The sequence below is a fragment of the Podarcis filfolensis genome (assembly GCF_964270895.1).
Source record: "Podarcis filfolensis genome assembly, chromosome: 1".
In the NCBI taxonomy this organism is placed as follows: domain Eukaryota; kingdom Metazoa; phylum Chordata; class Lepidosauria; order Squamata; family Lacertidae; genus Podarcis; species Podarcis filfolensis.
Window position 1 is genome coordinate 110,922,511 of NC_139604.1, and position 15,497 is coordinate 110,938,007.

The 15,497-nt window shown below is 47.5% G+C and overlaps 1 protein-coding gene across 5 annotated transcripts in view; it reads left to right on the top strand.

The window, feature by feature from the left end:
• The first annotated feature begins 689 nt into the window (after positions 1-689).
• The window catches only part of FLRT2 (fibronectin leucine rich transmembrane protein 2), a 90,136-nt gene continuing 75,328 nt past the window's right edge, over positions 690-15,497 (top strand). For 2 of the 5 annotated variants that reach the window (XM_083614438.1, XM_083614436.1), the window contains exon 1: positions 5,887-6,907. The gene's annotated coding sequence lies outside the window, so the exon portion shown is untranslated. Of the gene's footprint in view, positions 2,521-5,886; positions 6,908-15,497 lie in introns of those variants that run through there. The other 3 variants (XM_083614439.1, XR_014548213.1, XM_083614437.1) reach the window with 3 other exon arrangements.

The following is a 15,497-nucleotide window of genomic DNA, read 5'->3' on the forward strand; positions in this document are numbered from 1 at the left end:
TTAATATTTCAGAGGAGGGGGAAATAAATCAACCTAAACGAAAGGAGGAGAGGGGCGGGGCGGGAGTTTGGGGTAGGTGGTTAAACGCTGGCGAGTCCAGGCTTGCCGGCTTTCCTGCTCAGCGCTGCAAGATGCGCCGAGCTCCGCCTGTGCTATACTGCCACCTTGTCTAAACGCGGGGATTTGCACGGCAACTGTACAAAGCACGTTACGGGCGCCGCTCGCCTCCTGCACTTCTTCTCGCATAGCGATAGGTAGTTAAATAGAAAATTTTCACAGCCCTTACAACTATGATCCGAATATTCTCAGGCGATCTGCCCGAGATCTCTGCTTTGAAATCAAGGAAGCAGAGATGAGAGCATGTCAGGGACGGGCAACACCTCTCCGCTCCGTCCCAACAGGGTTTGATTATGGAGCTCTTTAGCAGGTCGCTTTGTGCAATCTGAATTGAAATGGGCCGAGGCGCACCAGGTCGTAGCAGCACGCCATCCAACAAAGCGTTTTACTTCGGCGCAGCTTCACTGTAGCTCCTGGTGCTTCCACGGAAGAAAGTGAGTTATTTGCACGCCTCAGTGCCCCCCTCCCCAATATATCTCTGCTATAGTTTTTGAGATACGCGGGGGAGAGAGAAAAGCGACCCCTCCCTCTCCTGCCTTTCCTTCGAGTTAACGCTCTGCGCGCGTCACTTCGGAAAGGCTGGAGGAAGAAATCGGGAGCTGCAGCCTGCGCGGAGGAGCTTACCGCTTGGATCTCTCGTTCTCCCTTTCTCTCTCACACAGTACCTTTTAACTCTTTTTTTATTCGGCGTTTGAGAGCAGGGAAGCTTTTAGGCACGAGTTCACGTATCTCTTTAGTGATGTAGCTATCAGTGTGCTGATGTTCCCTATGAACTCTCCGTTGCTCCACCGTAGCAGAGCCAGTACAAACACATTAAAAGCGCATTTCCCTCGCCTCCAACAATCCCGGGAACTGTAGTTTGATAAAGGGTGCTGGGAATTGTGTAGCCCCGAGAGGTAAACTACGGTTACCATGGTTCTTGGGGGGGCGGGTGTGCTTTAAATATATGGTGCGTATGCAGCTCTGATAAATTAATTCTGCATTTTAGGGAGTTGGACTAGATGACCCTTGGGGTGCCTTCCAACTCTACACTTCTATGATTCTATGAACTATTGTGCCAGGAAGAGAGGGAGACCCAAGGCCTAATCCGCATTCGGAGTACATCCGGAGCAGAACTGGTTCTCTCTTCGACTTCTTCACCAAAGCCCCAACGCCAGATGAAAGAGGAAGGAGGCTCGTGGGGAGGGAGGAGGTTATCTTTGTATGCCTTCCCCACCCCCGTGCCTCAACAGAATACCTTTCCACAGTTGTAGAAGCGTACACACGTGCACGCTGTTAACGCGCATTCTGCTTCTGCTCGCGGAGCCCCGAAGGCGAGGAGGTTGGAAAGGCTGGTGCCGGTTTGAGGTGTGCCGTGGGTTGGGGAAGAACTAAATAACTACAGGTTAAAGTCAGGCCACACGCACGAAATCCAAGGATCAGAGGCGAAATCCCTCCGAAGTGGCTCCTAAATCCACGTATTGTTCACGGGAAATATTTTTTTTAAAAGGTCTGTAAGTGCAGAAAATAAAGATCCAAAGTAGAAACACTCCCCACCCGCCCCTTTCCTCTCGAGTCCAGTGGCAGATTATGCCTGTTCTTTCTTTTCCAAACCCACCTCTTGAGACGAGACGAGGCGGCACGTTTGCAAAAGAGGCACGCAGCTGATCTCCCGAAGGATATCGTGCGTGTGTAAGTTTCCCCAGGCATGCAAGCCTCTCACTTTCTCTCTCTCCAGACACTCTGTGCTGGGCCAGCCACAACAGAGCGACCTCTCTCTCTCTCTCTCTCTCTCTCCCCCCCCCCCTCGCTCTCACAGGCTCGGCTCTTCTTTCAGCGTCCCGCCCTCAAAGGGTTAAGCAGCCGCTGCCTGCCGCTCTTTGCTAGACGGCTGAGTTTCGAGGAAGGCGCTGTTTGAGGCAGGCGTCGCTGCGCGCTGCTGTTGCCGCTGCTCTTGCAGCCACCCGCTTGTGAAACCCGCCAGGCAGGCTCGCTTTGGGAAGACGGAGGGGCACCCATCTGGTGCATCGAGGATCTGCTTTGGGGAAAGAGGGGGAAAAGAAAGAGAGAGGGAGAGAGAGATTTGCGGGCCGGAGGCGGAGAAGAACGAGGCATTTGGTCATGCTCGGCTGTCTTTTGCACCTTGGCGCTCTGGGTTGAATGACCGGCTGGACAGCGGCTCCAGAAGATCCCTCCGCTGGGCGCTCTTCGGCAAGAGAAGCCTCTTCGGCGGCGGCGGTGGAAGCCGGAGATTATGAGGACGGCGAGCGTGGCTCTTGCCAGCTATGGAACAAAGCCAGACCTTGGCGGTGATCCTTAAATCAGTACAATGCAGGAATCGAGCGGCTGCCCTCGCCACCTTCCTGACCCAGTGGGGTTTGGGTGAGCTCCAGCGAGAGGAGAAACGCGGCGCACTCTCGTCAGGTAAAGCGAATTCTTTTTCCTCGCTGCCTTCGTGCTGCAGGCGCCACCATCTGAGGTGGATGGATGGATGGATGGATGGGGAGAAAGAACTCGGGCCATTTCATTCGCCCAGGGTTCCAAGTTTCATTCGGGGGGGAACCAGAGAGGCGTGCAAGGTTAGATTCGGTGTGACTCCGGAGCGAGCGAGGGAGAGAGAGGTGGAGGCTGTGGATTCTCTCTCCATAGGCAGGAAGAGTTGTGTATGCATGCGGGGGGCATAATAATGATAATGATAATAATATATCTGCGATCCTGAAAGTGCCTACTCCAGAGTAGTCCCCTTCAAACCAATGACAGTTCGGTTTCTGCATGGCAGATTAAGTTTGGTGGTGCTAGTTCAAGCACACACACGAACACATTTTCTGGGTGAATTACTGACGGTGTCTCCTTTCCAGTGCCCACCACTCTCGCGCAAAAGGTCCACGTGGGTGGATTCTGATGGCTTCTGTAAATCAGGCCGTTCCGTGCCTTCAAGTTCAAGTTCTCAAGCCTTGAGGTAGTGACAAGCGCGCGCGCGCGTGTGTGTAACGTTTCAAAACGGTGCCTCTGCTCCGCCGGCTCGTCTTTTGCGTCCGGAACCTGTGCGCCTTTACGCGCAAGGAAGCTCCGGCGAGTTCAGCGGGACTTCACGTCCCTGACAAATCTGCACCAGATCGGGCTGCAAGAGTGAGGCGCAAGGGTTTGAGAAGAGCAGCGCCCTCCCTTCTCTCTCTCCCTCCCCGTGCAAAATAAGGATCCAGAATCAATCGATTGGAGAGCTCTGAGTGGCTTATTCCCCCCAGCACCCGCTGCCTGCACTCCTTCCTTTTAGCGCCCCTCCCCATTTTAATCCAGATCTACTGCTGACGGAAACAAACCTCCTTTCTTCCCCCATCAGTCAATCACTGTCTGGCAAATGTCTTTCCTCCACCACCCCCTTTTCGCCTCCGCAGAAGAGGGGTGCGGGAGCGTTAGGGCTGGGTTAACTCCTTCGAGTCCGGACCCTCATTCATTCCGAGTTACCGGGATACCCTCCCGCACCGTCTTGATTTCGCCGAGACTCCCCCCGCTTTCCTCTCCAGCGGCGATTCTGCTTTTGTGCTAACAGTGCCAGCAGCACTGCGTGCCAGGCTCTCGTCAGCGCTTCCGTTTCAGAGACTGGCTGGATGCTCCTTCTGGCTTTCCTCTCCGGGGTCTGCGCACCAGCATTTTCATTTTTCGAAGGCATGGGGGGTGGACCCCTTCAGGGGGTTTAGGAGTTCCTCTGACTTGGAAAAGTACATAGATTGCAGGCTGTGAACCCCGCCAGAGCCATGCCAAGAATGAACGTGCCATGATCTCCAAGCTCACAGATGGGCTGTGAGAAAGAGGGACATATTTTTGGTCTGTGCCCAGGCTTTGATAACAGTGTGTCTCATCAGGAACATGGGAAGTTGCCTTAGTCCAGTAGCGTCTACAGTGACTGGCATCAACTCTCCAGGGTTTTAGGGTTTCAGTCTCCTACAGCCTTGCCTAGAGATGCCGGGGATAGAACTCGAGATCTTCTGTGCGCAAAGCAGGCGCTCTGTCACTGAGCTACAGTCCTTCCCTCCTTGAGCTGATTCCATTTCTCCGTGTAATCTGGGCAATATCATAGCCATCTGCTTTGGAACAGCCATGCCTTCCCTTGCCATGTATGTACCCCTTTTCCTGCGTTTGGGGATGTGCCTTCGGAGGTAGCTTAGGCCGTGTCCAAAACGCCCAACGCGTCTGTACGCCCCGCCAACACATTGCTGGGGATGGGTGGCTGAGGCAAGGAGAGCGAGCGTGTGGCTTGTACGTGTGATCGAAGGGAGAAGGGGGAAACGGAAATACCTCTAACCGGCTCTTAGCGTCAATAGGACGTTTCGCTCAAGGGAATTCTCAGTAGTTTGAGTCCAGGCCTGCTTCACTCCAGCGTCTGCACTTGGGTTTATTTAGCTAACACTTGATTGCTGTACACTTGATGGCTGTCTGCGGAGGGTGTGAACTGACTCCGTGGAAAAGCCTCGCGCTTGAGGCCATGTGGGCTTTCTCTTCGTGGCGTTGGGTCTGTGGTGGCCCACGCACACTTTCAAGGCACCCTTTTGCGTGGCAGTCATCAGATGATGAGAAGGCAGGTGTGAAACCCTCCCTTTCCCTGCAGATGAACCAGGAATGAGTTCGCGACACTAGTGTCAATCCACTAGGCTCTTTAGCTCTAGAACCTCGAGTCCAGATGCTCGGAGGAGGGAAAACAAGTCAGCATGGGGAAAAACAAAATCAGGAGTGATTTCAAACGCTTTTTTTAAAAAAAAAAACCTACCCCCTCCTCCAAAAGAAGAATCTGTAGGATCCCTGAAATTGACAAACTTCACCGAGTTCCCTCCCTCTCTGGTGCTAAAAATTAATGTCAGAGACATGCAACCCGATAATGTATATTCATTTTTTACCAGCAAAGTCTTGCAGGTACAGCCGCCTTTTTTTCTCCCTCCGCTCCATTTGTATCCTAGCAAAGCTCTCAAAGAGTATAAAAACGATCAATTTCATTTTAGTCTGGTGAAAATGCGCCCTCCGTGCAGTAGCCAAAAATTTAAATAAAAAGGGTTTACTGGCTGCCCCCTCGCGAATGTAGCATTTGGGGTTGGAGGTTATTTATTCAGTTATGAGGCAGAGACGTCTAGATTTCTTCTGTCTTTTAGAAAAGTCAAGATAACACAAAACAGATCTCTTCTTTCTCCGGGGATCGGCTGATGTATTTATTGGTTTGATTTTGCCAGATAAAAGTTCAAAGGTGGTGTGGTGGGGATCTCACCGTAGGCTGCAGACATGTGAAATATCACCGCTATGGTGAACATTCTGCCTCTTTCCTCCCTACCCCTTTCCTAATGACTACAATTGATTCATTTTATCCCAGCGAAGGGAGTTCCTTTCCCTGCAAGCGGGGCGCCTGCTCAGCGCAGGATAAAACCAAGTGGCTTTTTATTCTTAATGGTCGGGATCCTCGGGGGGGGGGGGGGAAGAGCCAGAAAAACTCAAATCCTGCCTGCCACGGAAGCCCTACTGATGTTTTTTGTCGGGGAGCCTCTATTGGGGCAATTAAAGCAGCTAATGACACGCGCGCCCGCCCGCACGTCCAGAGCCGAGCCGAGAAGTAGATCAGGCTGAGCGCCTAAGACGCCGCTTGGTGCTGTTTCCCGTATTCTATCTGATAGCTGCGCGCAAAAGGGGAGGAGGGGGAGAGACTCCTAATAAGAATCGAGGCAGAAGCGCCTCTTTGGCTAAAGAACTTGACGGTGAACGGTGGGTTAAATAATTAAGGGGGGGGGGGAAGAACCCGAGCCCGACTTTGCCTCTTGGAAAGCTTTCAGGCTGCAGCCCTGCCTTCCAAGCATTCTTTAAACTCGCCATGTGGGAGGAACTCCAGGAGAGAGAGAGAGAGATGGCTATCAACCCGAATTCATTACTGTAAACATCTCCCTGGGGTGTCAGGCAAGCAAAAGGGAGAGAGAGGAGAGGGAGAGAGGGGTGGGGGAGACAGAAAGGCTCGGCTGCCATTAGAGTCCGATCGGAGATCTCCTGACGCCCAGGATCAACCTGCCAGCGCGGCTGGACTTTCCGAGCCCCGAGGGGAAAGAGGCGCTCGAGCGCACACGCGCTCACGCGTGCACGTCTGCATGCGCCCGGCGCCCCTGGAGGCTTCTGGGGTGCTGCTCGCCTGCGCTTCTTCCTCGTGGGATCCTCTCTCTCCTGAGCTCTGAGGACCGAGGAGAAAGAAAAGAAAAAACCCAACCCCAGGCCAGGGGAAAACACCACCACCAAACTGTTTCCTGCAGGCTGATTAGAGCTCGCTCCTCTCCCGGACATCTCTGTTGATTTCGAGTTGTTGGCGTCGCTCTCTGCCTGGTGTGTCCGTTCTCTCTCTCTCTCCTTGGGAGGTGGGGACAGAGGAGAGGAAGAGGTGTGCACCTTTGCGCTTGCCTTCTCGGGGATGCTGGAGCCCCGGGCTGCGCGTTGGAGGCGAAAGGAGGAGGATGTTGCCGCTGCCTCGTAAGCAGGGAAGGCGGAAGAAAGTGCCGCGCTCGCTCCGCAGAGCAGAAGCAGCAGCAGGCGGCGGCCCCGGAGGCGAGCGCCGCCCGCAGCCTGCGGGCGAGGGCAGCAGCAGGAGGCGGAGGACAACAACGACGACCCCACCGCGGCGAGGGGGCGACCCCACCGTTGCTGCTCCCCCAGCGCATCGGAGACCAACGTTACTGCTGCTGCTGCTGTGGCGGCGGCCGCCAAAGTTTGGGGGTCTTCGCTGGAGGGGGGGTAGAGACTCCCCGGGGATTATGCGCACCCGAGGACGACGCTTCAGGATCGGAGCCTGCAGGTACAATCGGGCTCGCGTCCCTCTCTCAGGATTTCCCCCTACCCCGATTCAACGATTCTAATATTCCCCCCTTCCCAGAAGGAGGGAAGCCCCCCTGTCATTACAACCATCGCCCCCATAGTGCCAGATGCAAAAAGTTCGTGGCCTGGGATCCAGGTGTGGACGGGATGAGGGGCAAATGGCCAGTCGCCTGCTTAGACTAGAGGGGTGGTGCGCGAATGACAGGGACACACGCGCAGGCATCCCCACTGGGAAATTTATCAATGGCTGTATGTGACAAGTGGAAAGGGAAAGATGCGATCGCTGTGCAGCAGCTTGTGTATTTCAGCCTGTGTGTGTGAGAGAGAGGATGAGAATCCAGATGAACGTAGAGGGCAGCTTTTTACTTTCTCTCCTTCATCCCCCACCTGACTCTTGACTGTTCCAAATGTGCCCTCTGGCCATTTCCTAGCCTTGAAAGGGACGACCCGCCTCTGTCCCCTCCTCCCATCAGTATCCTCACACCATCGAGCAAAGAGCTACTACATGGCATTCTGGAAGCAAGTGAGGTTTATATTTTGGAAGAAAGAAGGGAAGAGATTTCCTTTTGTGTGTGTGTGTTATGGAATGGAGAAGTTGAGCAGATGAAAGCCAAGCTGGCAAAGAGAAGATCAGGTTAAGTCAGTGCTGACAAGCATTATGAAATTCAAATGGAGGGGTGCGGGGAGGCAGCGGTAAATTGCATCAGTATTCATCAGATTCCCATCAATAGCTACATAAAGGCGGATCTGATGGCTTGGGGGAGGGAGGAGGAGGCAGAGATGGCATTTCAAGTCCATCAAGTGGACAGCAGCCTTATTTCATGAAGCTGGTCTGAGGGTTACTGACAAGCCAGAGAGAAAAGAGAGGAGGGGGTTGAAGCAAGCAGTTGCGGGGGGGGGGGGCGGGGGGGGGAAGCAGCCTGAAAACTGAGGGAGAAGCCATCAACCTTCCTCTCTGGAATGGAGAATCAGTCAACAGGAGCTTTTAATTAATTTTAATGGAGGAAATCTGTTTTAAGGCTTACAATAAGCTAATAAAGTCCAAGGCAGAAATCCATGCAGAAGCCTGGACTTGTGTATAGAAAGTGCTGATTAGATTTTTGCCTTTGTGGGATTTTAAATTTTTTATCTTTGGTTTAGGAGAGAAAGAGAGAGAGATAGAAGGAGAGAGCATTTGCTTAGCATAGGCAAAGCCTATCCTTTTACACCCAAGCTTATTTACCTTCTCTTAGTGCTTACAAACCAATCATGCCAATTGGGATCTGGAAAGTAATCTTCTCCAGGCAGCTTAATCCTGCAGTCCTCATTGAAACAAAACTCCCATGGAGTTCATTCATGGATTTATTTACGTAGCATGTACTAGAGAATTCCTGCTCCAGTGGGACTGGCAAATCCATTCTGGATACAAGAGGGACAAAAGGACAGTCAGGCCATCCCATCATGGTGTGTGTCACAGAAATGCACTGAAAGTGGCATTTTTTGACCAAAGACTGCAGGATCTTGATATTAACAGAAAGAGTACTATGCTGGCGTGCTTTTTTGTTTCTTTGTTTTGCTATCATAGGAGGCAGGGACTCCTGCAAGCACAGGAGGGGCAAAGCTGGGCAGTAGGCCTTCTGAGATAACGGTGATTCATTTTCCTTCAGAATTGCAGTAACCTATCTGATCTATTGAAAAGAACACAGAATAAAGGCAGGAAAATGTTTTGCAAGCCTTGTGCAACTAGCCTTTTCTGTTTAGATATGATGGGACTGTTTCTTCTGATTCTTTTTGCCTAAATTACTTTAAGATGGGCATAATCCACACACCCCACTATGCTTATATTTCAGCAAACAAAAACCACCACCACCCGCACCTACTCACTACCTTTCAAAAATAATTTCCACCCATCACACTTAGAGAATCTCCATTCCCTTCTCCTCCTGCCAGTTTCCCCTGCATTAAGTTGACCCATCAAAATATTGCACTTGGAACACTAGGCAGCCTCAGTACTTTTCACACTGCTCTGAGCTCACAAACGCCTTACCCAAAACTTCCTATGAGTCTCAATAAGTGGTAAAGTACCTCACTTTTTGAGAGGATGTTCTGCTCCTATACAACTGGGATTTCACCTTGGTTTTAAAACAGGCTCGGTTAGTTGCAGTTGGCATTGCAATGGTTAAAAAGAAAACAAAAGAGGATGGTTGGACTAGATGATGGGGGTGTTGGTTCTTCCAACTTTACAATTCTATTATTCTATGAGATGCCAGCCAAGCACCACTGAAAACTGGACTTCCTTGGCATGGTGATAATGTTCTGTTTGCAAACTGGCCTCTGATCAGAATGTTGGACACGGTGTGCAGAAGTCTAGGACTTGGACAAAAGATAAATTGATGGAATGCAAACAAGCTAAGCTAAGGATTGACTTGTTCATATGTATATGTGATTTTTATCTGCATATGATTTTCAGTCTCTGGATTTAATTTGAGTCATTGCTACAAGTCATGATTATATCCTGGTCTGCTGGAGAGCCTGATACAGAGTTAGGCTTATCTGCTGAAAACAACCCCATCTCCACCCATTTCAAAAACTGCCTTACATGGGCTGTGGTTTCAGGCGAGAATCGGCAATGCAAACATTTCTGTAAGCGGTTAGAAAGGCAACTCTCAAGTATGTAGAGCCCTGATGATTTAATTTTCCTCTCCATTCCCTGGCATCAGAAAACGTAGGCTTCCTTGTTTGAAAACAAGTAGGAGACAAGCACATTAAGGGCTGTGGCTTTTATTCTGCTGTGCTTTATAGGTGATGGAATAGCCCCTCTTAAGAGAAAACTGTTTGTTTCCAAGAAGGACAGCTTCTTAGTCACCCCTACAGCCTCTGCTCTTAATCTAAAAGTGAGTTCATTTTTCACTAGATTACTTTCATATAACTTTGTGGTTTCTGCCACAGTGATTCAAATTCAGTCCATTAGTGACCTCTATCTGTGAGAAGTATGCAATCAATGCATGCATGGTCTCTCTCCACTCTCGCTCTCTATCTTGCTCCTTTTCTTCTGCAAAGTATATTGTGGCAGCGGGGAAGGGGGAGAATGCAACATCTGACTTGCTTGGGTTTTGGATATCTTAAATTACTCAATTTGCTCGTTGGATTAAAAGACGGTGTTCACTCCTAGCTCTTCTCATGTCTGTTGTTCTATAGCATAACAACATTCAAACGAATATAAGGTAACTCATACCCATTTGCCACTAATGTGAAGAACACCAGGCATTTGGACAGTGTTCTCTTAGTTTGCTGGTGATCATAGGTCGGCTCACTTAACAAAATCAAGAGTCAAAATGCAATTTGGTATGTCCAATAGTTCATGTTTGCTCCAGAAGTTCTGTTGTTTGCGTGCCTTTTATCACTCCATAGTTGTAACTAAAAAAATGCATACTTAGCAGAGATGTATAGTGACGAACATTTAAGTATAGTAGCAAGATTATCTTTGTAATAAAAAAGGAAATAAAATTCCATCTGTGTCTGTATTTTGAATACCCATCAGAGATCAAGGGAAAAGATTGTTATTAACAGATGGTCCCTTTTTGGGGATTATTAAACCCAGCTTTCAAATATCAATTTGTCTCTTGTTTGTATACAGATCCATATTTCATGTTTTAGTTAATTATTGTGAATTGTGAATCGAGGCTCCAACAACAGCATTGCTTTGATGAGGGGGATAGTTTGGTTTGACATTTTCCAGATGATATTTGATGCATTTAGTGCTGGGGTAATATGGTGGCTTTAGATGCTTAATGATTCCTTATTTCCTTTTGGCAAGTCTTTGCCCAGAAGTAATTGTTTGGAGATGTTATTGCTGTTGTTCAGTGACATAATCCAAGAACTGATAGGTGCCTGGGACTAAAACTGTTCTTCTTCTTTTTCTTTTGGAAGCAAATTGTGCTATTTCAAGAAAAAAGAAAAAGGAAACCTCACAAAGTGACTATTCTTATTTTATTTAAAAAACTTACAACTTGCCCAATTTTCCAAGGAAATCAAGATGGCTAACCACCAAAACCCACAAATTACACCCAATTACAAAATCCAGATATCAACATAAAAGCAAGAGCCAATTTAACGATTCCAAAAAAAGCCACCAACACAAACCATGTGAAGGAAGAGTGTCAGCTTCAAGCTGATGGCATCAAGCTGAATTCCCTAAAGCAGTGTATGACCTATAGATGCATCTGTCAGCTTGCTTTTAAAGAACAAATAAAGAAATACGTGACCCAAATAATTATTACATCTTTGGAGTTCTTTTAGAAACAACAGTTAAAAAGAAACCCATAAAAAAACTGACGGCTTACCAAAGGCAAATACTTTTGTGGGAGCCAGAGTCCAGTCTTTTCTGAATCTCTTCCAGTTTAGTCCTCTATGAAAATGCTTAGCTAGTACAATGAACTTAGTTATATTCAGCCAGTGGCCCAGACTGTTGCGATCTTCCTGTTCTTTGGTGCTTTACTGGTGATTTACTCAACCAGCAGCCTTTATTTCTCTTTGATTCCTTCTCCTGACATGGCCCTTTGAATTGAATAGGAACTCAGTCTAGTGAGGTCTTAAAACAAATCTGTCATGTTGCATTCAGGATTCCAGAAAACTTAATGATCCGTAAAGAAATCTGTAAAACATCTTTAATTTTTTTTTTTAGAAAACATTCTGTGCTTTCTGATCTGCTTCTTAAAGGTCCCTTGTCTACTTTGTAACAGGCCTGATACATGTGGCTTGTTTATTTTAAAAAAATAAACTCCTTTTAACTCCATTTAAAAAATGGCTCCTTCTGATCCGGTTTAATGGGAATATTTCTTCTTCTGTATATAAATGGGTAAAGGTAGAGTTATAGAAAAATGGATCATGCACTTAGGTAAACCAGCCACTGAGATTTAGGTGTCTGCCCCCAAATTGTTAACTCATAGGTAGCCTTAATGAGATTATTCCACAGTGTGTGGACTGCAGCATTTGAACGACAGAATTTCGGAAACTTTTGCTGTGCTCATGTCTTCAGGGGTTGCAGAACCCATCTCCTTTCCTATCAAATCCAATGGGATTTCATGATGGGGATGATCCTATGGATCCCAGGCTTGCAAGTTGCCAGAAAAATGCCATTGGCCAAAGCCTGTACTTGCATCATTCCTGAGTCCCTATCAGCACATTTTGACCATGCTTTGAAAGGGGTGGGAGATACTCAGCACCTCATAGGATCAGTCCTCCCCTTAGATCAACCCCCCAAAGGTCACAACAAAAATTCCGACATGGCTTTTTGAGTCCTTCATAATTATTAATCACTGGGCAGCTAGTCAACTGATAAATTAACAGAGTAATTCCCTGTGACAGTTTATGGGCTAAGGACCACAGTCATAGAAATTAACATAAAGGAAAATGATTTGCAAACTTATTGGGGGTGATAACCTTTAAATAGTCATGATAATCAACACGTCAGATCCCAATAAGCTCTTGCTCTCGTGGAACCAGAGTCTGTGAAAAATGGTTTTCAGTGTTGGGATGTTTTTTGATCCCTTCAAAGTTCTGCCCATGCAAATTTAAATAGACTGCATCTGATTTCCCCTCTTATATTTTATCAGTTTGGAAGGAGTGAAATTTAATGCTTACTATTTGTATTTGTTTATCATTCTTTCCTGAATCTGAAAGCTGAAACAATCCTTTAAATTTAATGATAAAAGACCCAGTTTATTTGGAGGTTCTTGTGTGTGAGTCTTACTGAACCACGAAAGCACATTTTTCAGTGGGGCACAGAAATTTTTTTTCCTGTTGCATTGGGCCATATACTCCTCCTGACTTCTGAAGGCTCAGAATTCTAGCCTTGCAGGAATTGCACCAAAGGCCTCTTTAAATCCCTTTGTGCTTGCCTGAAAGACTTATTTCAGACCCCTCGATTTCTGTTGCCCTCTGTCCCCATGGTCAGAGCCAGCCCTTGTCATTAGTTAAAGTAAGGCAACCATGTCAAAAAGCCCATGGTTGTGGACCAAATAGCAAGAGCCCCTTGACTCTTTGTCCTAAACTCCCTAACCATTTGCCTCCATTGTGTGCCACACAGCAAGCCCTGGCCCTCCTAAGCTAGCCAGCTGCCTCAAGCGCCCTGGATCCCAGAATCAGCTGCCGTTCCAGTTGGTTTCTGTACGTGGAATGCATGGAATGGGGAGAGCATGTTTATTTTTCCCTTTCGCCATGGGCAGCAAAACGCTGTGGGTTGACCCTGCCTTTGGTAAGGAGCCTCCCCTCTTTGGTAGACCTTTCATACGGAATTATCACTAGCCACCATTTCAGACTGCAGCAAAGCATAATGCAAACATAGGAGCTTGCTGGATCAGGCCAGTGGTCTACCTAGTCCAGCACCCTGTTCCCATAGTGGCGAACCAGATGCCTGTGGGAAGACTGCCTCTTTCCATATGAACCTACCTGGACCCTGAGAACATCTTCTGAGACACTTCTTCATGTGCCTCCTTCATGAGAAGTCCAGAGGGTGGCAATACAAGAACGGGCCTTTTCTGCAGTGGCTCCCTCTTTGTGGATTGTTCTCTCCCAAGAGGTTTGTTCGCCTGGCACCTTCATTATACACCCTTTTGTGCCAGGCAAAAATGTTCCTCTTTAACCAGTCCTTTGGCCAAGTGACACCCAAAGTCCTTTTAAAATGTGTTGGGAAGGAGGGGGCTATTGGGTTGTTTTTGTATTGTGATTTTATGTTGTAACTGCCCCGAGACCTGTGCTATAGGGCGGTATACAGTGGTACCTTGGGTTACAGATGCTTCAGGTTACAGACTCCGCTAATCCAGAAATAGTACCTCGGGTTAAGAACTTTGCTTCAGGATGAGAACAAAAATCACGCAGCGGCAGCTGGAGGCGCCATTAGCTAAAGTGGTACCTCAAGTTAAGAACAGTTTCAGGTTAAGAATGGACCTCCAGAACTAATTAAGTTCTTAACCCCAGGTACCACGGTTACAAATTTAATAGATAAATAGATAGATAGATAGATGATAGATAGATAGATAGATAGATAGATAGATGATAGATAAAATAAAGCCCACCAGCAGGACCTGAGTACAACTATGCTGTCCTCCCTTGTGCTATCCAGCAACATATTCCCAGCAAACTGTCTCCAACAGTGGAGGTAGAGAATAGTCAGGAGGAGGGTTTTTTTTTTTTTTACAATTTAGCCAGTTTTATTTTACAAAAAGAAGCTCAAAGTGACTGTTAATGGTTAGTAGCCATTCACAGCTACAGATTTGTCTAATCGCCTTTTAAAGCCATCCAAGATGGTGGCCGTCACAGCCTCTTGTAGAAGGAATGTGGCTGGAAGAGATGAGGTCCACAGACGATGTTCTTTCTTCTTGACAGGGAAGTTTAGGACTAGCACCAGGAGTGGCTGCTAATAGACATATCACGCCTGTGTCCCTGGAGATTTTTGCCCTTCGAATATTTCTGTACAGGGATCCTAGGCATGCCTCTGAAAGTAGCTGCAAACTGTCCACTGGCTATTACATGATACACTGATGAAAAAGGTCAGAGCCCAGAATGGAAACTAAATCCAGGACCTTATTGGGAGAGAAATGGGTTAACGCTGCCAGGAGTTACACTCCCAACAGCAGCTGGTGGTGCATGTCATTCTCATAAGCAGAAACAAATGGGCAATGGTAGTTTGCAGGAAGGAAATGTTCCATTCCTTAACTGTAGCATTAAAAGGGTTTGTACGCACTGTGTATTTTTGACATAAATGGGATGGTAAAGCATTTCCATTAACAGGACAGCGACCAATAGTACACATGTTGACGATATCTCTCTCAGTATAGCACAGATGCTGCAGAACTCTTGATTCCATCTTCTTAATTGTAGATGTTTACAGTGTGCTACAGTTACAGTTCTCTAATTAAAAGCTAAAGTGTTTGCATTTTTGTTTTGCATTAGAAAGTAACCCAGCACAGTGGCCTGGTTCACCCACATATAAACATTGATGCAGACCCTCTAAGTGTCTCTATTTTCCAGGGACAGTCCTGGATTTATAGAAGTCATCCCGGTTTCTGATTTGATCCTGGAATGTCCTGCTTTTTGTTATGATGTCCCTATTTTCATCAGAGAAATGCTGGAGGGTACGGAGTTATGTGACCCCCGACCCAAGGAGATAAGTAACTATATAACTTTTAGAAGACATCTGAAGGCACCTCTGTATAGGGATTTTTTTTAAAAAAATATTAATGTTTTACTAGGTTTCTGTATATGTTGGAAGCCACCCAGAGTGACTGGGGCAACCAAGTCAGATGGGCGAGGTATATAATAATAATAATAACAATAATAAAAAAGAATAGGACATAACTATTTTCACTGGAGAAATGTTGGAGGATATGTTGATGAGGAATCCTCTGTGTAATGGGGCACGTTCATTTGTGCTGCTCCTCTGCTACACACACTATAGGGAAAAAGTTTCTGTGAATTGGGTGCAGTACCCGCAGCACAAAGTGCATGAAACATGCACTGGGAAGGGCACTTGTGTCTGTTGTGTCATGGTGCCTACAGGATTCCTGGTCACTGGGTATGTGCATTGGCAC